Source organism: Corvus moneduloides, chromosome 11 (assembly GCF_009650955.1).
Source record: "Corvus moneduloides isolate bCorMon1 chromosome 11, bCorMon1.pri, whole genome shotgun sequence".
NCBI classification, from domain to species: domain Eukaryota; kingdom Metazoa; phylum Chordata; class Aves; order Passeriformes; family Corvidae; genus Corvus; species Corvus moneduloides.
The window spans coordinates 29,762-55,521 of NC_045486.1; positions in this window are offsets into that span (position 1 = coordinate 29,762).

The following is a 25,760-nucleotide window of genomic DNA, read 5'->3' on the forward strand; positions in this document are numbered from 1 at the left end:
GGTGATTGGCTGGAAATCCTAAACATCCGTTGTCAAAATATTTTTCTACTGTACTATAAACAAAGCTTTTGCAAGGTCGCAGATGTTCATGGTTTACAAACTCTGTGAATATCTTCTCTGAGAGAGAAAAGTATCCCACGACTTAGAAAATAGCAAGAGAAATTCTTGTTAGCAGCAATATCGTATCTACAGATGCGTACCATAGAGTGCCGGCAGGCCCGCGTCACATTGCGCGCATCCACTTCACCCCTGACGAGAACAAGGTGAGACTGGAGGAGCGTTACCTCCAAAGCCATTGTTTCCATTGCACTCTGGGTACAGCCCATTCCATGCTGTGAGCTTGGCTTCAGGCCCTGGGCAGGCAGCCTGCAGCCAGTCACACCTTGGCACGTGCTGTCAGGCACTGCACGCAGGCCTGGCAGGCTCTGCTTCCCCTCCCTGCACATTGCTGAGCATTCCCAAGGGCAGATGCACAGGGAACAGTATGAAAATGACAGAGGAGTGTTGATACGTGTTCAGCCATCTCTAGGCACATCTCTAGGAAGGGGTTTAATTATTGTGGAGAATACCAGAGGAACAAAGGGGTCAGAGAGCTTTCCTCCTTCCCAACTGGCAACAGCTTCCCTGCCTCCCCCTGGACTGGAGCACAGACAGTGCTTTTTCACACCCTCTGTTCTCCAGCCTTGCAGCTGGGCTGTCCCAGATGCATGATACTGACCATGATGCTACTGCAGGGCCAGGGCAGAGGATGTGCCGTGCCTGTGGCAGGGAGCCAGCCTGGCACAGGCACACTGATCTCTAGGTGCCCTTAGTCAGCAGGAGGTTGGTGAGCTGCAGGTGACTTAGACACCTGCCTGAAAGAGCTCGTGTAGGGCAGGTACAACCTGCAGGCAGACAGACCTGTGACCCCAGAGCCTGTGGCAGTGACACTGCCGTGGCTCTGTCTTCATGCCTGTCACTGTGGTTGCTCTGTCAACTAGCACCCGTGCCAGATGTGCTTTTCCTTGGAGGTTTGAACAGCAGTGCTGAGGCCCTGGCAAGTCTGATCTCAGTGCTGTGATGTGAAGGGTTGATGCTGTGATCTGGGGCTCGTTCATACAGAAGGGTTTAGGACATGGCATGGAAGGGAGGAAGCCTTGCAGGGAAACAAAGAGAGGCTCTTTCCAACAGCATCCTGCTACCTCTTAGCACTGTTCTTCTCGTGACTTGGTTGGACAGGCAAAGTTAGAGGAAAGCTCTGAGACAACTGATGTTTCTATGCCAGGCCAGAGGTGCAGGATCTCTTTGGGTGCAGCTGTTTTCTCATCTTCCTTTTGCTGCTTAGAGTCAGTTTAACACTTTGTCTTATTCTCAAACAGCAGGAATATAAAAACCTAAAGAGGAATGTCCTGTGTTCCCTAGCTCCATGTTTCTTAGAAGAGACTTAGGAATTATTTAACATCATTAAAATTTAGAGTAAAAATTATGGTGGCGTAGGGCAGTTCTCTGTATGACACAAGAGCTTAATGCCACTGAGACAGGTTTTGCAAAGTGCACTGGTGCCTTTAAAATGCGACATGTTAGTAGGACTTAGTGTTGATTTTGGGGGTGCAAGTGGTAAATTGATGCCCTTGAAGGGTTTTAGGAAATGGTTTTTCTTCTGCCATGGAGATGGCACTAAATGCCCTGTGCTGAGCCAGTTTCTTTTCCTGCAGGATTATTCCCATGAGCTCTCCTGCACCAGTGGAAAGGAAAGGATAGTTGTGCCAATTCAGGCCGTTGGTGGCCGACCTATCCTGGACTTCCCTGACCAGCTGGACTTCCCAGTCTGTATAGTCAAATGCAGCAGTGAGAAGACTCTGCTGGAAAACACTGGAAACCTGGAAGCTCATTAGGAGATGAGCACCAAGAGGTGAGGCAGCTCATCTATTCTTATGCAAAACACCTTTGGGTGAAAACAGAGTTGGGAAAGAGTAACAAAAGGAAGCAGAGCATTGGAGCTGCTGCCCTGCAGCCCTGGCTGGAAGTGAGCAGGATGGGTGGCATCTGCTCTTGCTTCCAGTGTTCTTAGCAGGATGCAACCTTTGAGCTTTCTCTGTCCCAGGTTTCCTGGAGGGTGCTGGAACATGTTAGTAGCTGGCTTGCACCCTCCTGAGCACAAGCAGCTTCTGAAATGGTTACTCAGCATTGTCAGCCAAATAGACAGGAGTAGGTAACCAAATTCTCCGGGAAGACACAGGCACGTGGCATTCCAGCGGCCCCCACATTGGATGCCCAACATGAGCTATGTTGTGGGCAGCCTGTGTAGTTCCTGTTACTTAAAGCTGATCTGATTTCCCTTGTCAGCTGAGGGCATCAGTCACCTCTTCTGTTCCATGATGAACCTTTGAAAGCCAGTTTAAAATTTCAAACAGATGATTTAAATCTCTGAATAAGGTCAGGCCCCCTTTCACTGAGGTTTCTTTGTAAATACTCTGAAGTTCCTGTGTTCCTGCTCTGTTTTTAAATTTTGTTTTGTGCTTAATGTTTGCCAAAATATCATGAATTCTTCATTGGGAACTTTCATAAAGGTCGAGCTCCTCTAATGCCCCTCAGTATAGCACATGCCCATAGGTATATGCACAGGTGTGTAGGAACTACGACACATTTAGAGAATATGTGAAAAGCAATTGGGCTGATTTAGAAGACAAAAATATAGAATAACTTTTGCTGGAAGGGACCTCTGGAAATCGTCTGAGCAAACACACTGCTCAAAGCAAGACCAGTGTCTGGGGCTTGCAAGGTGCCCTGGAGATCTGGACCTGTCTTTGGATGCCGTACAAGAAAACAAACATCCAAATGGACCTAGTTAAAAAGCGGAAGAAAACAAGCTATTAGAACCCCCTTCATACCTTACCTTTTCTGCCTGTCAGGTGCAGTAGTGATTCATGGAAAGGGTAGATCTAACAGGATGAGAACTATCTTAAGGAACAGCTCAGAATGAACAGATAAAAGGCCAAAATGTAGCCTGCCAGCCCCATCTCTTGGCAGTGGTTTTCATTTGGTTATTACAGTGACAGGGATGTCTCCTTCCCAGCTCTTTGTATATGTGGGCTCAGGGAAGAGCTTAGTGATGTTGGCTGAAATCCAGAGGAGTTAAGTTTAACTGCAGAGCTTGTGTCCTTGGGTCTTGGGGAGCCAAGTCTATATGTGAGAGATGACTGCTACAGCAGTAACAGAGGAGTCTGGTGGGTATAGCCCAGGTTGGGATGTAGGAGATGCAGGGGTTGATTTGCACTCAGTTTTTCAGTCCTGACAGCTGAGTTCTGAGCTTGGCTGGATCCTCTTCTGAAAATTTGGAAATAAGAAGATGCCTTCTTTCTCAGGCAACCGCTGAAGTCACCCCCAGGAGTGTTATTTCCCATCCTGCTAACTGAGGGCAGGAGTATGTAGACATGGGACAGGAGTGGGAAAGGGATGGGATGGAAGGCAGTGCTGAAGTGTGGCCAGAGATTCCCTTAACTTGCAGCTTCTCTGTTCTGGTGCAATCTCTGGCAAAAGAATAAGAAAAAAATCCTGTGCCTTGCCCACACCAGGCACTGATCCCCCCTAGCCCCAGCAGAGACCTGCAGCAGTCCTGGCACCACCCCTGGGGCAGATGCAGAAACACGTATGTGAGAGATTGGTTACGTGAAAAGGGACATATAGATTCGGGATATACAGATTCTTTGCAGCTTACTGATCTGAGAAGCTGGCTATGTGAGAACGGGCACATAGGCCCTTGCAGCTAGCTGAGCAAGGTCTCATAAGACAATGCACCACACATCCTGTGTTACAACTGAAGTTACAGAATATTACATGTATCTTGCTCAGTAACTGAACCACCATTGAGTCTTACTGCTGAACTATGGGTTTATTTGCAGAGCCAGCAAGGTTAGGTTTTGGCAGCAAAACAATGGACATCTGTGGTTAGAAGGCCAGGGAAAAAGGCAGAACTGCTGACCACGAAAGGGGGTCTAAGGAGGGGTTTAGAATCAGGTTAATCGACGTGAACCACTTAGAATGCGCCGTTACGAATATGCATAAAGCTTATTATTGTTAGTATATAAGGAGTTCTGGTACAATCAATAAATCGGATTCCTGCTGATCACTCATATTGAGCGTCTGGGTTTCCCCTCTATCGCGACATTCTGGCGCCCGAACAGAGGACGGAAAACGGGACCATAGAGAAGGATAGCCTACGTCCATCAGCCTGCGGGAAATAAGGGACCATAGAGATGGACAACCTGTAGCCACGGCACGATAGAGAGTCTGCATCGGTCCCGTAAGCAGCTCGGGAGGCTGCAGAGGTGGTGAAAAGTCCATACCTCCGAGCTCAGGAGCACCTACAGAGGAGTCCTGCTGGCCACACACCGCCGGGTCTTGCAAAGGCTGCAACAGCACGCTGACGTTTAGGTATGGCTAAGAGACAAGCGGTGTATCAATTGCTCAAATGCTTTTTAGAAAAGCGGAGCACACCAGGGATAGATTGTAAAAAGGATCTCCCTGGACTTTTAGATTATGGGGTTGCCAAGGGTTGTTTTATTGATCCGAATGAAGTTTTTGAGAGGGAGCAGTGGAAAGTGTTTGGGGATAAGATATTTGATGCAGCTACGCAGGATGATAAGGTGGCTAAAAAGATGATGAAACCGTGGCGGGCAGTGAGTAATGCTTTGGCACAGTATGAGGCAGAGCAGAAGGCTGCAGCAGCCGCTGCGCAGCGCTTAGGAACGCCGCTTACTCGGGAGAAGGACATGGGTGATAGCTGCCTGTTACCTCCCACAATGAATACTTTTACTATGCAGACAAAAAAAGTAGTTTCAGATTCTGTGTTTTCGCCTCCTGCATCTCCCCAAGCTGTTAGTGCCCCCTCTGCATCGTTAGAGCATGAGTTATTACCTACAGCCCCACCTTTTGAACAATCCCCCACAGCCCCCCCTCAACCGCCGCCGCCTGAGAGCCGGTCGGCAGCACTTTCACTCCCTTCTGAGCAAGCTAATAGTTCGCTTAGTGTAAACATAGACTCAGGAATTCAAGAGATAGCTAAGGAACGAGAGGAATTTTGGAGAGAGGCTGCTAAGAATATTGGTGCTGAGGGAGACATAGATTCTGCCAGAGATTTGTACAGGCTTTTCCAGTTGAATTTTCACCTCCTAATGCTCAAGGACAGATCACTGTTAATATCAGACCTTTAGATTGGAAAGTGCTTACCCAACTGCGAGCCACTGTTAATGAATCTGGGTTAAAAGGGGAACCAACTCGTCAAATGCTTGATTATTTATGGGGCTCTATGCTCTTGCTACCGAATGATATTAAAAATATCACTAAGCTAATACTAACACAGCACCAGCGTATGCTGTTTGGAGCTTACTGGCAGACTTTATGTCAGCAGTTGGTAGCAATGCAGCGGGGAGCAGGAGATCCTTTACATGGGGTAACTTTAGAGGAATTAATGGGTCTGGGAAATTACACCCGGACAGAAGCACAGGCTCTCATAGGTCCTGATAAGGTTCGGGAAAGCATGACTTTAGCACGACGAGCAATAGATCAGATTAAGCAACCAGGGGGATTACCATCATATACGAGTATCAAACAGGGAAGAGATGAGCCATTTGGTACCTTTATAGATCGCGTAGCAAACGCTATTGTAGCAACTGGGCTTCCAGACTATATGCATGGTATTTTGCTTAAACAATGTGCTATCCAGAATTGTAATCCTACTGCACGTAGTGTGTTAGTTACTCTGCCTGCTACTTGGACTATTGAGGAGGCACTAGAGAGGATGTCACAGGTCCCTGTAGGTCCCCAAGCTATGATTGTTAATGCAATAAAGGAACTTGGAAAGGAACTGGGAATAGGGATGAAACAGCAGGCTGAGGTAGCTCATAGGCAGATTGAGGCAAATCAGAGTCAGGTTTTAGCTGCCCTTGCACCTTTGCAAAATCACCAGAGCGGGTCTCGACGACAGACCACCCGACCGCGATGTTTTCGTTGTGGAGTCTCCAGTCACATGAGACGAGACTGCAACGCCAGTAACGTCTGGTGTCAGCACTGCTGGTCGGACACCCATGCCAGCACTGCCTGCCGGAGGTCGGGAAACGGGAAGCCGAGCGGGAAGGCCCGCCCCGCGATGACACCAAAGGCGGCAGCATACCCAGCGACCCAGGAAATCAACACCTGCACACCTCTACCGACTCTGACCAGCACTTTTGTCTCCAGCCCGCAACCCGGGGGAGCCTCGGATTGGACTTGGCAATCTCAATAAACTGTACTCTTATGGACAATCGACCGCAGCGTGTCCCCACCGGGATTAAAGGACCTATAATTATAAATGGGAAACCGGTCGGAGCACTTTTAATCGGACGCTCATCAGCTACTATGGAAGGATTACAAATACTTACAGGACTAATTGATGCGGACTATACTGGAGAAATTCAAATTATGGTACAGACTCTTTTTCCACCAATGTTCATAGAAAAGGGCACTCGACAATTGGTGCCTTTGCCGGTTCTCACTGAAGGACTGTCACCCATACACTCCGACCCCAGGGGTGAGGGAGCCTTCGGATCCACAGGGCCGGCAGCCATGCTCACTGTGAGCTTGAAAAGCCGGCCACGCCGCCAGGTGACAGTAACATACCAAGGACAGACTGTTACCCTGACAGCACTCTTGGACGCTGGCGCTGATGTATCCATCATCAGCAGTCACCACTGGCCTCAGCATTGGCCCACCTTTGAATCTGGATCTACAGTCACCGGAGTGGGAGGACTTACCCTCGCTCGCAAGTCCCCCCCATTGCAATGGACTATAGCTGATCAAGTGGTAAATTGCAGTGTGTCCATCATCCCATTGCCACTTGGTGTTGCTGCCCTGGTGGGACGAGACATACTCGCTCAAATGGGCATGGTTCTTACCACAGACCAAAATTTTTAGGAGTGGCCATTGCTTGGACTTTCCCCATCCCTATTCGGTGGAAGACAGAACAGCCGATTTGGGTTGAGCAATGGTCCCTAAAGCGGGAAAGTCTTGAACAAGCACATATTCTGGTTCAAGAGCAATTTAATCAAGGACATTTATGACTTTCTACAAGTCCCTGGAATACTCCAATTTTTGTCATTCAAAAGAAATCAGGGAAATATAGACTGTTGCATGATTTACGAGCTGTTAATCGACAAATGCATGATATGGGGGCCCTTCAACCAGGCCTACCAAATCCTTCAATGCTACCAGCAGGGTGGTCGCTGCTAATAGTCGACCTCAAGGACTGTTTTTTCACCATTTCCCTGCATGAAGATGACAAGCCGAGATTTGCTTTTACTCTGCCAGCCATTAACAGAGAAGCACCTGCTCAACGCTTTGAATGGACAGTGCTTCCTCAGGGTATGCGCAACTCACCTACCCTTTGTCAACTTTATGTTGATTCAGCACTGCAGCTCATTCGGAAAATGTTTCCAGATACCATCATTTATCATTACATGGATGATATCCTGTTAGCGCAAGAAAATCCGTTCACCACGCAGCAAAAGGATATACTGCACAGGACTTTGAATGATCGGGGCCTGCACATAGCTCCCGAGAAAATTCAAACTTCAGCTCCGTGGATTTATCTAGGTTGGAAAATCACTGACAGCACTATCCAACCACAAAAGCTTACCGTTCATACAGACATCCGTAACCTGCATGATGCGCAGAAACTTATGGGAGATCTGCAGTGGCTTCGCCCTGTAGTTGGCATTCCTAATGAACTGCTAAATGAGCTTCGTCCACTTTTGAAAGGCACCAGCCCTGCACAGTCAGTTACACTGACACCTGAACAGAAGGCTGTGCTACAGACTATTGCAGAGCAGATCACTACAGGCCTCACTTCAAGACGTGATCCTGCATTACCTTTGGACATTGCAATCATTTGTGGCCCACAGTATCTGCTCGCTGCAATTACCCAATGCAAATTAACAGAAACGAGGGAGCCACCCAAGGATATTAGCGTCCTAGAATGGATTGCACCACCATTGCAGCCTAGAAGGACAATTCAAGAGAAGTGGCAACTTTAGCAGACTTGATTCAAAAGGCGTGCATCAGAATTTTGCAGGTGGATGGAACAGATCCAGGAACGATCTGGATACCTATATCGCCCACGGATCTAGAATGGTTCCTGCTTAACTCACCGGAGCTACAGCGAGCCCTCTTGAGCGAAGGACCTAATTTGGTAGCAAAGCCACTACCAACACCCGTCTTAGCCTGGATGACTAACCATGGGTGGATTTCTAAACCAAAAAGAGCTCAAGAACCGCTGGATAATGCGCTTACTGTGTTCACTGATGCTGGAAGAAAGTCACGGAAAGCAGCGGTCACGTGGAAAGATGATAACACTTGGAGGCACCGGATTCTAAAAGCAACACCAGAGGATTCATTACAAACATTAGAACTTTATGCTGTTGCTTGGGCCTTGGTGCGATGGAAGGACATTCGCCTCAATATTGTTTCAGATTCTTTATATGTAGTAGGGGTTGCGAATCGCATTGAGGATGCAGCACTGCGTGACATCAAAAATCAGAGACTGGTAGCACTCCTTATCAACATGCAAATAGCAATTGCTAAACGAACTGAAGCATATGCAGTGCTACATATTAGAAGCCACATGAGCACAGACGGCCTAGGGGAAGGAAATGACCGGGCTGATCAGCTAGTGGCAGGAATCGTCCAGCCCCCACTACCGGTTCACCAACAGGCGAGAGAGGCTCATGCCACCTTCCATCAGAATGCTAAAGGACTTGCACGAAGCTACAGCATTTCTATAGCCGAAGCGCAAGCAATTGTTAAGGCCTGTCCGGTGTGCAGTTTCCACAATAGTGGAATTGGAATAGGCTGTGGAGTTAATCCCAGAGGGCTTAAAGCCAATGAACTTTGGCAGATGGATGTTATGCATGTTCCAGCATTAGGCCGCCTGAAATATCTCCACGTCTCTATTGATACCTATAGCCACTTCGTTTGGGCTACACCACAGCCAGGCGAAAAGGCTAGAGACGTGTGCAGACATTTAACTAGTTGCTTTGCAGTGATGGGAGTCCTGAAAGCCATCAAGACGGACAATGGCCCTGCTTATGTTAGCAAGACCATTCAAGCGTTCCTGCAAACATGGAACATCAGTCACACCACGGGAATCCCACACTCACCTACTGGGCAAGCTATTGTAGAGAGAGCTAATGGGACTGTAAAGAGATATTTAGAGAAGTTTAAAGATATTATAGACCCAAAAGAAAGAGTAGCAAAAGCTTTGTTTGTATTAAACCATCTTTGTATTTTTGGTGATGAAAAGGAGCCCCCTGCAATAAAACATAAAGAAGGGGCTCCACCAGCTCAAAGGGGAACTGGAAGCTATGTTCACTTTAAGGACATGGCTACTGGGGAACGGAAAGGCCCTGCAGAAGTGTTATATTTTGGTCGTGCCTATGTTTGTGTGCTTACTCCTACAGGTCCACAGTGGATACCCAGCCGCTGGGTCAAACCGACACCGCTCAAGCCTGGAGCCTCCACAATACCACCTTCCGGAGCTGAGTCTGCTTCGGCTACATCTAGTAGCTGATCCGGTGATCGCACCTCTTGCAAACATCGTGCCTACCCGACTTAGGCACTTTGAATCCTGGGAGGAAGCAGAACAGCTAGTGGACGCCCTTGAACAGTATTATCCAGGGAAACTTAATTGTCGAACCTGTGGTGTTTGCGGGAAGCCAGGGCATTTTGCATGGTTTCTTCTCCAATGTGGAGGTTGTAACAAAGAGTGGTGGGTTCATCAGACATTTCTGTTAGGGGGAGCATGGTGTATTATTTGTGAGGGAACTTGGCGACGAGACACGTTACAGAGTGTTGAGAGTCTTTCTGAAGAATGGCTAAAAAGCAAAGGTCATGATGACACAGCAGGCTTAGTAAAGATGCAGACTTGGCAAGGACACTGAATCCTTGAGCAAGAAGTTGTATAAATAACAGGATGTGAGTCCAGATAAGTAAGCAGAAAGAAACCATATGGAAGAGGAAAATAAGACCCCTGTGTTTGCAGATCTCATGGAATAGCTCCCACCAATAAGGAGCTCAGCTTTTGCAATATGTATGAGCTAATTAGTAGCACTATAAGTATGTGTAGATTATTACAATAAACGAGACTTGCTGATCACAATGCCTTGAGTGCTTGTCTCCCGCGACTCCACCCGACATCTGGCGCCCGAACAGGAGAAGTTGCCCTTGCCTTATGCGACGGGGGAGTTGAGTTGGGGTCGGGTCCCGCAGCTAGACGGATGGCGAAAGAGGTTGCGTACGGCTAAACGCAGCGCCCATCCGCGTCGTGCCTATCACCTCCGCGCCCGAGCGACCGCACAGGCGGGCTCGCCGATACGTGCTGCCGAAGCCTGGAGGGGCTAGCAACGGTACCGTAAGTATGGAAAGGCAAGCAGCACAGGAACTTTTTAAAGCCCTTTTGCTTAAGCGTAATTTTAAAGGGATTGATCTTGATAAAGACCTCCCCGTTCTTTTAACGCATGCGCGCTCTTATGGTTTTTTCGCTGACCCCCACTCCATTCATGAATTAAGTCAGTGGCGCGCGTATGGTGACAAACTTTGGGATCTTGTCTTAGATGACGATAAGCCAGCTAAAAAGATTTCTAAACTATGGAGAGCTGTCCACAATGAACTTTTAATGGTACAGGCAGAGAAAAAAGCGGCAGAAAAAATTAAGGTTGCTCAGGATCGGAACCGTCATTACGGCGATCACAGTGCCTCTGTTTTCTCTGGCCCACCTAATCCCCCCACCTTTGCTACGGTTCATGTACCCCCTGAGGCTCTTGCCTCTGAGTCGCCTTCCGCGCCTCCCCTCCCCCCACCTCCTACTCCTCCTACGCCTTCCTTGCTGCAGCCTGCTCCGCCGCAGCCCTGCCCGCTGCCCGAGCCGGCCCGGGAGCCACCGCAGCCTGCTCCGCCACCGCCCTTGCCTCACCCGTCTCCGCCGGACTGTTCTCGTTCGCGAAACCCCTTTGTTAGCCCTGAGCCTGTCCCTGGGGCAGAGTCTGACCTCGCGGAGGCCATGGTTAGGGGCCATCGAGAACTCTGGGCTGCAGTTGCTCGTGATGGCTTACAAAAGGGTGATTCTGACATGCTAGCGGCTGCCCAAGACAGCATGGCGTTCCCTGTTTTATTTGTCCCGAATCCGCATGGGGGCGGCAATGTTGCGCAGGTGACTAATCTTGATTGGAAGCTGCTAGCGCAGCTGCGAGCAACGGTGGGGAATTACGGTGTCACCAGTGAACCAGTTAAACAGATGCTTGATTATATTTTTAACGCTTTTACCCTTCTTCCTGCTGACATTAAAGGCATTACTAAGCTCATGTATACCCCGCATCAGCGACTGCTTTTTGAAGCTCGCTGGAGGGAGGAAGCCGCTGTTACTGCTGCTGTCCCCAGGCCAGCGGCAGATCCCTTGACAGGTGTTACAGTAGCTGAGCTTATGGGAGAAGGAGACCATCAGAGAGTAGAAGCTCAAGCGGCGCTAGGACCTGCCAAGCTACGGGAAGCTATGGCAGTTGCTAAGAAAGCTATGGATAAAGTCCGAGCCCCAGGTGGGATCCCGATGTATATGAGCATTAAACAAGGCAGAGAGGAGTCTCTAGGCTCTTTTGTTGACAAAGTTATGGAAGCCATTTCAAAAGCTGGGGTTCAAGAGCATATGCATGACCCGTTGCTTAAACAATGCCTTTTACAAAATGGCAATCAGGCCACCCGTGCCCTTATTACTTCCACCCCAGGGGATTGGACTGTCCAGCAACTTTTAGAAAAAGCTGCGACCGTGCCCACTGGCTCGCAACTATTCTTAGCACAAGCCTTAGAAAAATTAGGTGAAGGGCTTAAAGAACAGGCTATCAGCTCTCAAAATCAGGTTACGGCAGCCCTTGCTCCACTCCAAGCGGCAGCAGCACGTCCCCGCCCAGCTCCAGGTGGCCGCATGAAGTGTTATCGCTGTGGGACACCCGGTCACATTCGTCGCGAATGCACAGCCGCAGGAATTTGGTGCAATAAGTGCCAATTCAATACGCACAACTCGAATGCATGCCGTAATAGCAACAAGAAACAGGGAAACCCCCGACCCAGCGCGAACAGCAGCCGCGTGACGACACAAGTAGCAGCTCCAGCACCTTCACCTGTCCCCGCCCAGCAACAAGCGGAAGCCTCGGCCTGGACCTGGCAGCCTCAGTAGATACCGAGTTGTTAACATCAGAAATCCATCGCATCCCCACTGGTGTTATCGGACCTGTGTGCATTAATGGCCAAGCTATGGGAGGACTTATTGTAGGTCGTTCATCCGCAATTACGATGGGACTCCTAGTAGAGACTGGTCTTGTTGATGCTGACTCCACTGGAGAAATTTTTATTTTAGCGCATACCGATTATCCTCCCGTTAAGATCCCGGCAGGACAAAAGTTAGCACAACTAGTACCATTACCACATCTGGCTTCAAGTATTCCGCCTGCTTGCAATGCACCCAGATGCCAACCAAGTCCTGGCTCTACTGGATCTCTGACTTTACTCACTATTGATCTCACCTCCCGCCCACGGAAATGTTGTGTCCTGCTGTATCAGGCAGAATCCATCACCTTGGAAGCCCTTCTTGACACAGGAGCTGACTCTAGTGTCATCGACCCTGGAAAATGGCCTTCCAATTGGCCCATGTTGCCCGCCACAACTGCAGTCACAGGCATCGGAGGCATGAGACTTGCCCAAAAGTCTCCTCTGGTCCACATTGAAGTTGATGGCAAACAAGTGCCGGCTACAGTTTCCATCATGCCCCTACCAACAACTGTGGACTGTTTGTTGGGCAGAGATGTTTTAGCTCAATTAGGCCTCGTGCTGACCAACGACCACCATTTACACTAGAGGCCATTGCTTGGACATTCCCGTTGCCGCTGACATGGACTACTAACGAGCCTGCGGTGGTTAAGCAATGGCCCTTAAAACAGGAAAATTTAGAACAAGCCCATGCCTTAGTAACCGAGCAACTCCAACAGGGCCACCTAAAACCATCCGTCAGTCCTTGGAATACTCCTATTTTTGTCATACGCAAGAAGTCTGGTGCGTTTCGCCTTTTACATGATCTTCGTGCAGTAAATCAACAAATGGAATTTATGGGGGGGCTACAACCTGGTCTCCCCAATCCGGCTATGTTGCCCCAAAACTGGCCTCTTTTAATTATAGATCTCAAGGACTGCTTTTTTACTATTCCATTGCATCCAGATGACACCAAGCGCTTCGCCTTTACCTTACCTGCCCTGAATAAAGGAGAACCAGCCAGGCGATTTGAATGGACTGTATTGCCGCAAGGGATGAAAAACTCACCTACTTTGTGTCAACTGTATGTTGATGCTGCCTTACAACCCTTACGGAGACAGATGCCTGATGCCATTATTTATCACTACATGGACGACATCCTCTTTGCTCAAAGGGATCCTTTCACCCCTGCCCAGATGCAAATTATTGTTGCTTCCTTGGCTGCTTGGTCCCTTGTTGTGGCACCCAACAAAATACAAGTTTCTGCCCCATGGAAATATCTAGGATGGACTATTACCGCTCAGAGAATAAAACCTCAGAAGTTACATATTCAAGCATCTATTTCAAACCTAAATGAGGCCCAGAAACTTCTAGGAGACCTGCAATGGCTTAAACCTGTTACAGGAATTCCCAACATGCTATTGGAACAGCTACGTCCTTTGTTAAAGGGCACAGACCCATGTACTCCTGTGACGCTTACGCCGCAACAGTCTAAAGTCTTGCAGCAAACTACATCCTGTATCTCCAGAGGCTTTGTCGACCGTCTAGACCCCGACACCCCCTTATCCTTAACTGTCTGGAACAGTGGAGAACATCTCTTAGGAGCCATTACACAGCAAAAGAAAACGGGGGACATTTCCGTTTTAGAATGGATTTCGCCCCCCTTGCAGCAAAGAAAAACAGTCACTCCAAAGATTGAAAATTTGGCAACTCTTTTACAGAAAGGACGCCTACGCACCTGGGAAATTAGTGGCCTTGAACCTGCAGTTATTAACCTCCCCATGGAAAAACCTACTTTGGACTGGTACCTACTCAACTCCTCACGACTCACTGAAGCATTGCTCTCTTCTGGAGCAGAAGTTCGCACCGGCCCATTAGCCCCAAAATTACTTAACTGGTTGGGAAGCTGGACCTGGATATCCAAACCGCTGCAACACCAAGGGCCTATCCCTGATGCTTTGACAGTTTTTACTGATGCCGGACGCAGAACCAGGACAGCTGCCGTTGTTTGGCACTATAATCAACAATGGTGCCACCATAAGATCGCAGCTACCCCTACTGATACATTACAAACCTTAGAACTTGTAGCAGTACTGTGGGCCGCCCTTCATTTTTCGGAACCCCTCAATGTCGTTTCAGACTCTCTTTATGTTGTGGGAATTGTTTCTAGAATCGAGGACGCTGTCATCAAGGAAGTAAAAAACCAGCGACTTTTTGATCTGTTATTACAGCTAAAACGTGCGCTGCGGAACAGATCTCACCCTTATGCAATTCTCCATATACGCAGCCGTAAGTGGCAAGAAGGCTTAGGAGAGGGCAATGAGAGAGCAGATCAGATCGTATCACTCAGTCAGAATGTTCCCAAAAATTCTAGGGCTCAAGAAAGTCACAGTATGTTTCATCAAAATGCAAAAGGATTAGTAAGAGATTTCCATATCCCCTTACGTGACGCACGCGCCATAGTAAAAGCATGTCTGTTATGCAGTTTTCACAATGCTGGGGTCGGTTTAGGCATAGGAGTCAGTCCTCGAGGACTTAAAGCCAATGAAATATGGCAAATGGACGTCACACATGTCCCCAGTTTTGGGCGCTTGAAGTATGTTCATGTGTCAATTGACACATACAGTCATTTCATATGGGCTACGGCTCAGACAGGAGAACAAGCGAGACATGTCGAACGTCATTTGAATAGCTGTATAGCAGTTATGGGAGTCCCTTTAATAATCAAAACTGATAATGGCCCCGCTTATAGCAGTGCACGCTTTGACAGATATATGCAAAATTGGAATATTACTCACAAAACAGGCATTCCCCACTCGCCCACAGGTCAGGCTATTGTAGAGAGGGCACATGGCACCCTCAAAACATACTTGCAGAAATATCCTGATTTGTCCAACCCGCATGACAAATTACAAAAAATGCCTTTTTGTCCTAAATCACCTTTGCGTGTTCGGTGACAAAGAAGTGCCTCCTGCCATTGTTCATTTTACCTATCCTCAACCCCCGACGCCCATGCCTTGGGTGTGCTACAAAGACCCCAAGACAGGACTTTGGCAGGATCCCGTAAAAACCTTGTACTGAGGAAGAGGTTATTTATGTGTGTCCACTCCAACAGGTCCCCTATGGGTTCCGGCTAAATGGACTAAGCCTGTCGTCACTAATGAGCAACCCACAACAGAGGAAGGCGAGAAGAGTACAGAGGAAGATCTCACAAATCCTGCAGGAAGTTGAGCAACGGTTTCGCGTTACCTTCCTTGTGGAATCTGAACAGGAGATAGAGGATCATCTCCTTCCACATCTGCAGAGACACTTTTTACGCTTTTGCCAATCTGCTTGCTTTGCATGTAATTGTAGTAATCATAAGGCGTGGGTAAGATTGTTTTGCGGAGGTTGTAATTTACAGTGGTGGGTCCACCAGCGACATCTATCAGAAGGGTTTTGGTGTCAGTCTTGCAGTTTTCACTGGTACCGTGAGACAGCTCAAGGAGCATTAGTACAAGTCACAGGCAAAAATATCATTGACAGTTTGCAATTAGTTGAAAATCTTGAAGATCTGAGACTACGAGAACTTGCGTGGTCGGTACAGCATTTAGCAAAAAAGATCTTAGCAGATAGTTACTCTGTAGTTTTGCAATCCTCCTGCCAACTAAACATCGGGGTCCCCATTCAGTGGCAAGTTGAACCAAAAAAGTGGGATTATGTTTGCCGGCGGTTTAAGCATCATGCTGCTAATCGCAGGCCCAGTAATAGGTCACACCTTTCCCTACCCTCCTAAGGTGTTTGACCTCAGAGATAATATCTGGGTCTCCTTGGCACGCGAATTGAACACCACAACATTCTGTGCCTCCTTAGCCACACCCAGTACTCCATTTTTAACATGCTTAGTTGGAGTACCATTAACAGATAATACATGGCGCAACTTTGTAATCGAGACCCAGAAGCAGTTCAAACCTATTTGGCAGTTGAATTCCACAAAAAATATTACTCATGGCCTACTAGACTATGATATCTGGGATGATAGACTCCCGGTGGGCCCTGAGCCACAAGAAATAGAACTAGTTGATTCCCTTAACGCTACAGCCTGTATCTATATTAATAGTTCACGCAATTTATGCCAAGAGGGCAGCCTTCGTGGCTGTCAAATGGGTACATCCAACCCCACCTGGATTAATCCTGTTGGCAATGCTTCACAGTGGGACTTAGAATGGTGCAACGTTACTGTGAGAAATAGATCTCTTGCAGCCCCTGGAACGTTTTTCCCTCGAAAGTTACCCAGAGGGTTTTTCCTAATTTGTGGGAATCGTGCCTGGTCAGGTATCCCATCTGAGCCTGTAGGCGGGCCCTGTACCTTTGGCCAACTGAGTCTTGCACTTCCACAGCACCATCCTAATGCTACACACCGAATACGATGGAAGGGGTCTTTAGCAGAAACTATAACATCTGATTGTGAGGATGACCTCACGTTATGGAGCAAATTAGAAGTGCTTTTTACCTCCCTTTTTGTTCCTGGTGCAGCTGCGGCACGAGCCCATCGTCACTTAGGAAAACTGACATGTTGGATAGTTAAACAAGCAAACGGTACCAGCCGAGTGTTGTCTGAACTTGCAGAAGACCTGAGTTCAGTCCAACACGCCCTGCTTCAGAATAGAGCAGCTATAGATTTTTTACTTTTAGCCCACGGCCATGGCTGTAAAGACTTTGAAGGAATGTGCTGCATGGATCTTGAAGATCATTCTAAGTCCATCCACGCCGAAATTAAGAATTTGATCGAACACTCCCAAAAGATAAAAAAGGACTCCGGATTTTTCGGATTAGAAGGACTTACAGAGTGGATGGGCTTAGAAGGATGGATGAAAAGTGTGATCAAATCTTTAATGCTATTGCTAATAATTGTTTTGCTTAGTTTACTTATGCTTAGCTGTATAATGTCATGTGTAAAAAATTTAATTTGGAAGTCAGTCAATATGACTATGATCATGCAAAAAGAAAACGGGGGAAGTGTTGAGAGTCTTTCTGAAGAATGGCTAAAAAGCAAAGGTCATGATGACACAGCAGGCTTAGTAAAGATGCAGACTTGGCAAGGACACTGAATCCTTGAGCAAGAAGTTGTATAAATAACAGGATGTGAGTCCAGATAAGTAAGCAGAAAGAAACCATATGGAAGAGGAAAATAAGACCCCTGTGTTTGCAGATCTCATGGAATAGCTCCCACCAATAAGGAGCTCAGCTTTTGCAATATGTATGAGCTAATTAGTAGCACTATAAGTATGTGTAGATTATTACAATAAACGAGACTTGCTGATCACAATGCCTTGAGTGCTTGTCTCCCGCGACTCCACCCGACAACAGAGAGCTTTAGAACAGGAAACTGGTTTACCAATTTTTCAGGGTCTTACTCTTTATGAATCAGCTGAACAACAAGCTATTGCTGAGTTTCGCTATCGAATTAATCATAACGTTGCTCGCATTTGCTTACAGCTTAAATCCGCAAAAGTGCATAGAGTTTGCGGAGATGGCCTTAAAATACCACGCCAATGGATGGTGCGTACCCATGAGTGGGAACGCATGTGCCATCGCTTTAGTGCTTGCAACATTGCTGATAACCGTGCACGCTACCGATCCACACCATGTTAGCGCTATAGACCACCGAAAAAACATGTGGATTACCTGGGCTAACCAAACAGGCCAAGATTCTTTTTGCTTATCCTTAGCAACGCCTTCTGACCCTTTCCGCACTTGCCTTATTGGGGTTCCATTAGCAGAAACTGGTAGCCTTAGAAAATACACCCTTAGCTACTCAGAGCCGGAAATTGCACTCTCAACCTTTTGTAATGCAAGCTATTCTACCCTCACTGATAACTATCTCGATACTCACCTCTCTACTTTTAACATCTGCAATGACCTGAAAATAAAGAAAAACCCTCTAGCTGCCCAAGCACGAGCAATTGCCTTAGGCCTTAATACATCTATGTTTGAGCCACAAGACCTAGATCTCTTAGGCTCTCAGCCTAGTCCCTATTGTCTTATGTTTAAAGGCAGTCACTTTGACAGCAATGTCAGCCCCCAAAGGCCAAAGACAGTACATGGCTGAGCCCTACCACCTCATGGTACTTTAACATCACAGTGTACTGCAATGGCTCAGTATGGCCAGTTGATAATCCTCCACAAGAACCTAGGGCTTTGCCCTCAGGAACTTTCCTCATTTGTGGGGACAGGGCATGGCCAGGAGTGCCTTCTAAACCAGTGGGAGGACCGTGCTATTTTGGGAAACTAACAATGTTTGCTCCTAGCATTCAGCAACTGTTAAATATTACACACAAGCGAGCACGACGAAGCGCTCTTCCATTAGATCCTAATTGCAGAGACGATATGCAGTTATGGAAAACTCCTGCTGTCTTTTTTGCTTCTCTTTTAGCCCCAGGAGCTGCATCAGCACGTGCCCTCACTCAGCTTAGAAGGCTGGCATGTTGGACAGGCAAGCAAGCAAATGTCACCTCACACCTGATAGGTGAGCTTGTTGCAGATGTGGATAGCTTATGCCACGCCTTACTGCAAAATCGTGCAGCCATTGATTTCCTACTGTTAGCACATGGACATGGATGCAAAGACATAGAAGGAATGTGCTGCTTTAACTTATCAGATCACAGTAAATCCATACATTCTCAGCTTCAATGGCTCACTGAACATACCAAAAAGCTCACTGTTCAGGACAGTCCTTTCGATAGATGGTTTCAAGGGACCTTTGGAGGACTTGGAGTTTGGGCCGTAAGTCTCATAAAAGAAGGTCTTAGATGGGTGGGCATCATACTTTTGCTATTGCTTGGAGCACGCATTATATTTTCTTGTTTAGCCAAACGTGTAGATCAACTAACTCAGGGAGTTTTGCTTGCTCAAACTAATATAAACGGGGGAATTGTGAGAGATTGGTTACGTGAAAAGGGACATATAGATTCGGGATATACAGATTCTTTGCAGCTTACTGATCTGAGAAGCTGGCTATGTGAGAACGGGCACATAGGCCCTTGCAGCTAGCTGAGCAAGGTCTCATAAGACAATGCACCACACATCCTGTGTTACAACTGAAGTTACAGAATATTACATGTATCTTGCTCAGTAACTGAACCACCATTGAGTCTTACTGCTGAACTATGGGTTTATTTGCAGAGCCAGCAAGGTTAGGTTTTGGCAGCAAAACAATGGACATCTGTGGTTAGAAGGCCAGGGAAAAAGGCAGAACTGCTGACCACGAAAGGGGGTCTAAGGAGGGGTTTAGAATCAGGTTAATCGACGTGAACCACTTAGAATGCGCCGTTACGAATATGCATAAAGCTTATTATTGTTAGTATATAAGGAGTTCTGGTACAACCAATAAATCGGATTCCTGCTGATCACTCATATTGAGCGTCTGGGTTTCCCCTCTATTGCGACACACGTACAGTAATCCAGCTCTGGGGCTGGTGGGGTCTTGTCTTTCCTCCCCTCTCTCCAAAGTCTCAGGTCCAGCACATAAACATTTCTGGCCCAAGGCTTCTCCATCAGCCAGTAGTGATGCTCTCACTACTGGTAATGGGAACAGGCCAGGCCCATAATTGCAGCAGTAGGTCCTTAATGAGCAGAACCTGAAGCGCCTTCATCAGCTGTCACTACTGACATGAATAAAGTTCAGCTTGCCAGATGTTCTCCTTATTTTTGTGTGTGATGCATTCATCACCAAACTCCCCAGAACACACTTCTAAGGTGACAGATTGACCACTAGCAAAGCACCCAGGCCAGGAACTTTTATTTCCTCAGTGATGCTCTGCAGGAGCACAAAGCCCAGCAGCTGCTGGGCAGAAGCACATTTCACCTGAGCTGTCCCATCAAAGCATGGAGTCTTGTGTCTATCAGGCAAGAGCTGTTTACCTGGTGACTAATCCTAATTGCTTCTGTTAAATCAAAGTGCACCAACACATTTGCATAATTATTTCCAACACATTGCACAGAGTTTGTCTGGGGGGCCAAGCAAACAGTTACCAGCCTGGATGACAACCCAGAGTCCCAGACTGCATTGCTGGTAAATACACAGAAACCTTCTGTTCTGTTTCCTTGATGTGCTCCTGGTAAGGGTGCTTCATTTAGCTGGGACTGGATCCTTCAGACTGTAAATGGCATCCTCCTTTTGGGTCTTGTTTCCATGCCACTGTAGTGCTCTAATGTGCATTTGCACTCTTTCAGAGTTTTGATTGCTCCTTTTCTTAAAACAGCTTTCATTGAAATGCTGATAAAATGTGCCCTTTTTAGGCTAAATCAGGATGATTTCAAGGTAAAATAAACCAAAGAACCACACTGCAAATTCAACAGTAATTATTCCTTGGTCTTCAAGGAGGAGCTCCTTCTCCCTGTCTGATTCCTAGGCTGTAATCTCACGGGGCAGGTAGTGCCCTAACATTTGCATCTCTTGAGATGAGGTTTATAGGCAGCAGGAAAAGAGAAATTCCTGAGGCAGTCAGTGTCAAGTTGTGCATGCAGATAGTTCTTAACCCTCTCTGTGCTTTTCACAAACCATTCTCTGATGGGATTGCTGACGGTCAGACCCTTGATTCTCCACTACTGTGTGGCTATATCTGGGTGAAGTTTTATTTTATTCCTGGGCAGTGCTGTGTGTGAGGTATCCATCAGACTCTCTCCAATGCAATGTATTTCTTGCACACTTCTGTCCTGTATGCTGCTTCTCCATTGTCTTGTCACGGACGCTTTTTCTCTGTTGCCCTCTACACATGTGTGTAATTTCGGTCTCATAACATTTTCAGGCCCTCGAGTTCCTGTTTGATAACAAATCAAGACAAATTTTTCCTCATCCCCATTCCCCAGGCCACTCATGCTGTTGCAAACTTCTCCCATCTATCTCCCATTTGATTTCCAGACTGAGAATCCCATTCAGTCTTCATATAGAAGCTGCTCTCTACTTATTAATCTTTCCTTTGTCCCTTTTTTATTTAATTTGAAATGCTCCAGCTTGGTTTTTGAGATGAGAACAATATCAAATATTTCAAGACTGATGTGGCTGTGCATTTGGACAGAGAGATGATGATTTTCATGGTGTTCATTTTGTAGTTGTTTGTCATATTGCAGAGCACTGGGTTGTGTTTCCTCACTTGTGTCCCCTCCTGCTGTGGGCTGTCACTTCACTTGTTCCTCTGGGCCTTCCTTTTCTGCCCACATGCCCCCAGGCATATTTTCTTGTCAGCAACAAGGGATCAGGAGAGACAGGAGTCTCGCAGGATGCCCAGGGGAGACAGGGCTCCTCAGCGTCACCTGAAGGACTTTGATGCGGAATTCCCAGTGATCGGCGTGGGTCACCTGAGCACATCTGACAAATTTCACTGTAAATACTGTCACCTTGGGGCCAAATCTCTACAAACACACTCAGAAATAAGGCTTTTAAGGAGGTGCCCAGGACATCCTCACTCTGTACACACAGAGCTGTCAGGATGTGATAAATGTACTGATCCATAGAACTGCTCATTCAGCTAAAAGCTGTGACACTTTCTTCTGTCACCTGTGGTTTGCTCTGTTCCTTGTGCTTCCATCAGCGCCTGAGCTGAGCAAAGACTCCTCTTTGCTTTGTTCCAGATGAAACTATCCAGACAAAGCTTCATGGAGAAGCTATAGATCTCAACATTGGGTTGAGCACATACTCCGTGGAGCTTGAGAAGACTTACATCACCATGTTGTGCCACACAACCATGGTCACCGAAAACAGGAGTGACACCACAGCCCACTTCCAGTGGAGGACTTATCCTAATGAGGAAGAAGAGAATCAAAAGAAGATGAGGTGGGTTTGAAAGATGCATTTTACTGAAATACGTGGCCCAAGACTAAAACTAACATATGGCCTTAGGGGTTTGTTGGTGCTTTTGAATGGTTTAGGTCAAGTAAACCATCTCTGAAATTAGGGTGTGTGTCCCTGGGCTTCAGGAGCTCAGCACTTTGCATTCCAGTTCCATTTATACTCCAGCCAAGGATGGCGTTTTGGGGAGGAAAGGTTGATCGCAATGACTGGATTTCCTCAAGTTCTAATTGGGCTTTTGGGCCTCTAATTTTCTTCCTACGTGACCTGGCAACATCCTTAAACATTTCCTGAGTTGCCTGCCCCTCTTTCCAAAGGTCATACACCCTCTTTTTTTCCCTTAGTTCCTTCAAAAGCTCTTTGCCCATCCGGGCTGGTTGTCTTCCCCATCAGCTCGTCTTTCAGCACATTGGGACAGTCTGTTCCTGTGCCTTCAAGACTTCTTTCTTGAAGAATGTCCATCCTTCCTGGACCACTTTGTTTTTAAAGGCTGTTTCCCAAGGTACTCTCCAGATCAGTCTCTTGAACAGGCCGAAGTCTGCCCTCCAGAAGTCCAGAGTGGAAGTTTTGTTGATGCCTCTCCTTGTTTCACCGAATATTGAGAACTCTATTATTTCACAGTCACTGTACCCCAGATGGCCTCTGACCACATCTCCCACCAGCCCTTCTCTGTTTATGAACAGCAGGTCCAGCAGAGCTCCACCCCTCGTAGGCTCACTCACCAGCTGTGATAAGAAGCTCTCCTCCACATACTCTAAGAACCTCCTAGATTGCCTCTTCTCCGCTGTGCTAAGTTCCCAGCAGATGTCTGTCAGGTTAAAGTCACCTACAAGAACAAGTGCTGGCGATCTTGAAACATCCTTCAGCTGCTTGTAGAATAACACATCCACCTCTTGGTCCTGGTTGAGTGGTCTATAACAGACCCCCCCCCCCGGGATCTCAGCCTTGTTGGCCTTCCCCTGATTCTCACTCACAGACACTCAACTTTATCATCATTAATCTCAAGTTCCATGGTGTCAAGAGCCTCCCTAATATACAGAGCCACCCTTCCACCTCTTCTCCCTCTCCCATCTCTTCTGAAGAGCTTGTAGCCATCCACTGCAGCACTCCAGTCATGCAAGTCGTCCCACCATGCTTCCATGATGGCGACTACATCATAGCTTTTCTGCTCTACCATGACTTCCAGCTCCTCTTGTTTGTTACATGTGTCACTAATGGGTGCATTAGTGTACGTGCACTTCAGCTGGGCTGCTGACTTCACCCCTAACTCTGGCTTACTGCCCTTAGGCTCCTCTCTGGAGAGTGTGGTTTCATCCCCTTTCCCTTCAAATCTAGTTCAAAGCCCTCTCAATCAGACCTGCCAGCTCAGGGGCTCTAGCAGGCCAGGTGCCGTAAAAGTTGCCTCCTGATCAAAAAACCCAAAATTTCACTGATGGTACCAGTCCTTAAACCACCTATTGATGATGTGGGTTTTCTTGTTCCTTTTATCATTCATCCCTGCTCCTGAAAGAACTGAGAACACCACCTGTGCTCCTGCCCCATAGACCAGTTGACTCAGAGCCTTGAAGTTCTTTTTAATTACCCTGGTGCCTTTCCTGTCAGCCTCATCACTGCCAGCCTGGACAACCAACAGAGTAATAATCAGAGAGCTGATTTAGTTCATTTAGTTATTAGGGAATCTTCTGGTGATATCCACTACCTGTATCCCAGGGAGGCAGCAGACTTCCCTGTGGCATGGATCCAGTCAACATACAGGGCCCTCAGCTCCCCTTAGAATGGAGTCACCTACTGCAACGACTCTTCTTCGTAACACTTGAGATTGTGATTTGTCTGACAGACAAAGTGTAACTGAAAGACTCCAGACAGAATTTTTTCTTTAGTGTCATCTGCCTGACCCTCTGGATGCAGCGCCTCGTACCTCTTCTGTCAGGGCACCTGGGTAGGTGATGGGGGTCAGGATGGAATTTTATTACCTCCCCAGGAGGGTCCCATTTCCATTCCCCACCATCTCCTAGGTCTTCTCCTTCTGCCTGGTGGCAGGAAGGGCAGGGTTCCTCTGACTGCTGCTGAGCTTCTCTCAGGGTTGGAAGGGTGTAACTCCACCAGCCTTTTTCCCTTTCCCTCTCCCTAATACTCCCTCAGCCTTTCCACTTCTTCCTTAAGCTCTGCCACCGGACAGAGCAGATCATCCACCTGCTCACACCACACACAGGTGTCTTGTGTGCTGTCCTCTGGCACTAACGCCAGGCTCAGACCCTCCCTGCAGCCAGGGGCCTGCACAGCTGCATCCTTCCTGGGGGTTCTGTTTGGGTTACTCTTGCTGGCAGCAGCAGCAATGGCTTTTGATAATTTGTAAGCCATTCCTGGGGGGGGGGGGGGGGGGGGGGGGGGGGGGGGGGGGGGGGGGGGGGGAATGCAAGCTCCTCAGAACCAGCAAAAAGACACGAGCCACTGCCAGGAGGGGGGGTGGCTGCACCCTTTCTGTTCAGCCTGCTTGCGCGAATGGCCACACAAAAACTGACAAGCTGCGTGCCAAAACCGCCGTGCCAAAACTGCTGTAGCAAGCCCCTGTTTGCTGCGGTCTGGGTCACTCCCACTCCCCAGAGCCATTTTAAATTGCCTGCCAAGGACCAGGCGATCGACCCTCGCCAGCTTGAATGGATGGCAAGAGGGTCCTTCAGTGCCCTGGGCTTCTTGGTTTTCTGCTGTTCTCTATCTACTCATACAGTATCTGACTTCATGCAAGCTCTGTGTGTCAAAAGAAAACCCCCTGACATTCTCTGGCTACTTCCCTGGACTGTTTATTTCCATTTTTTCCCACTTGCCTGCCTCAGCCTGGACCCCAAGTGATCCACTTTCCCCTCAGAAGCAACTAGGTTTCCCCACAGTTAACTTCAGCCTGGTTTTGGTTTTGTGGGTTTTTCTCCAATTACATTTGTTTTCATGCCAGTTTGTGTCCTAGACTTTGACCAGGACATTTTGTTCTTCCTTACTTCCAGTCTTAGCTCCAAGGCTACTGTCGTGCTGTGAGATCTCAGAGCAGAGAGGACATTTTTATGAGAGGAGACAGTGCAGGATCCTTTCCCTCTCAGCACATTCTATGACCATGCACTGGGATGGGACCCAAAAAGCCCTGGATCATGAAAAAGTCTCTCCAGGAGTTTGCTGTCTCCCTCCTGCACAACAAAAGTCCCTTCCCTTCTCAGGGCCTCTGTTTTCATGCATATAAAACCTTGAATGTCACTGAAGGGATGCAATGTCTGAATTCATCAATTGCCTTTGGAAGTGCTCTGGGATGCTCTCATGGAAGGCAGAATAGGGAACAGAGCAGGTTGAAAATGAAAGAAAAAATGAGTGATGCTGGTGACCTGTAGCTGCAACCCAGCTTCGTCTCCTCTTCCCAGGGAAGTCCTGCAATGGATGCTCCTTGATCTTGATCTGCCTCCCCTGAGTAGCTCAGTGGTAGGAAAAGCCATTTGGGGTGGCTGGTGGATTCCCCTCAGCTGTGGCAGAGGTTTTGAGCCAGAAGGTTCTCTTGAGGGCTGCTGGCTTTCGAAACTTCTCCTGAGCTTGTAAGTGTGGAGTAAAACTGCGTGCTGTGCCAGTGAACAACAAGTGATCCTCTGAT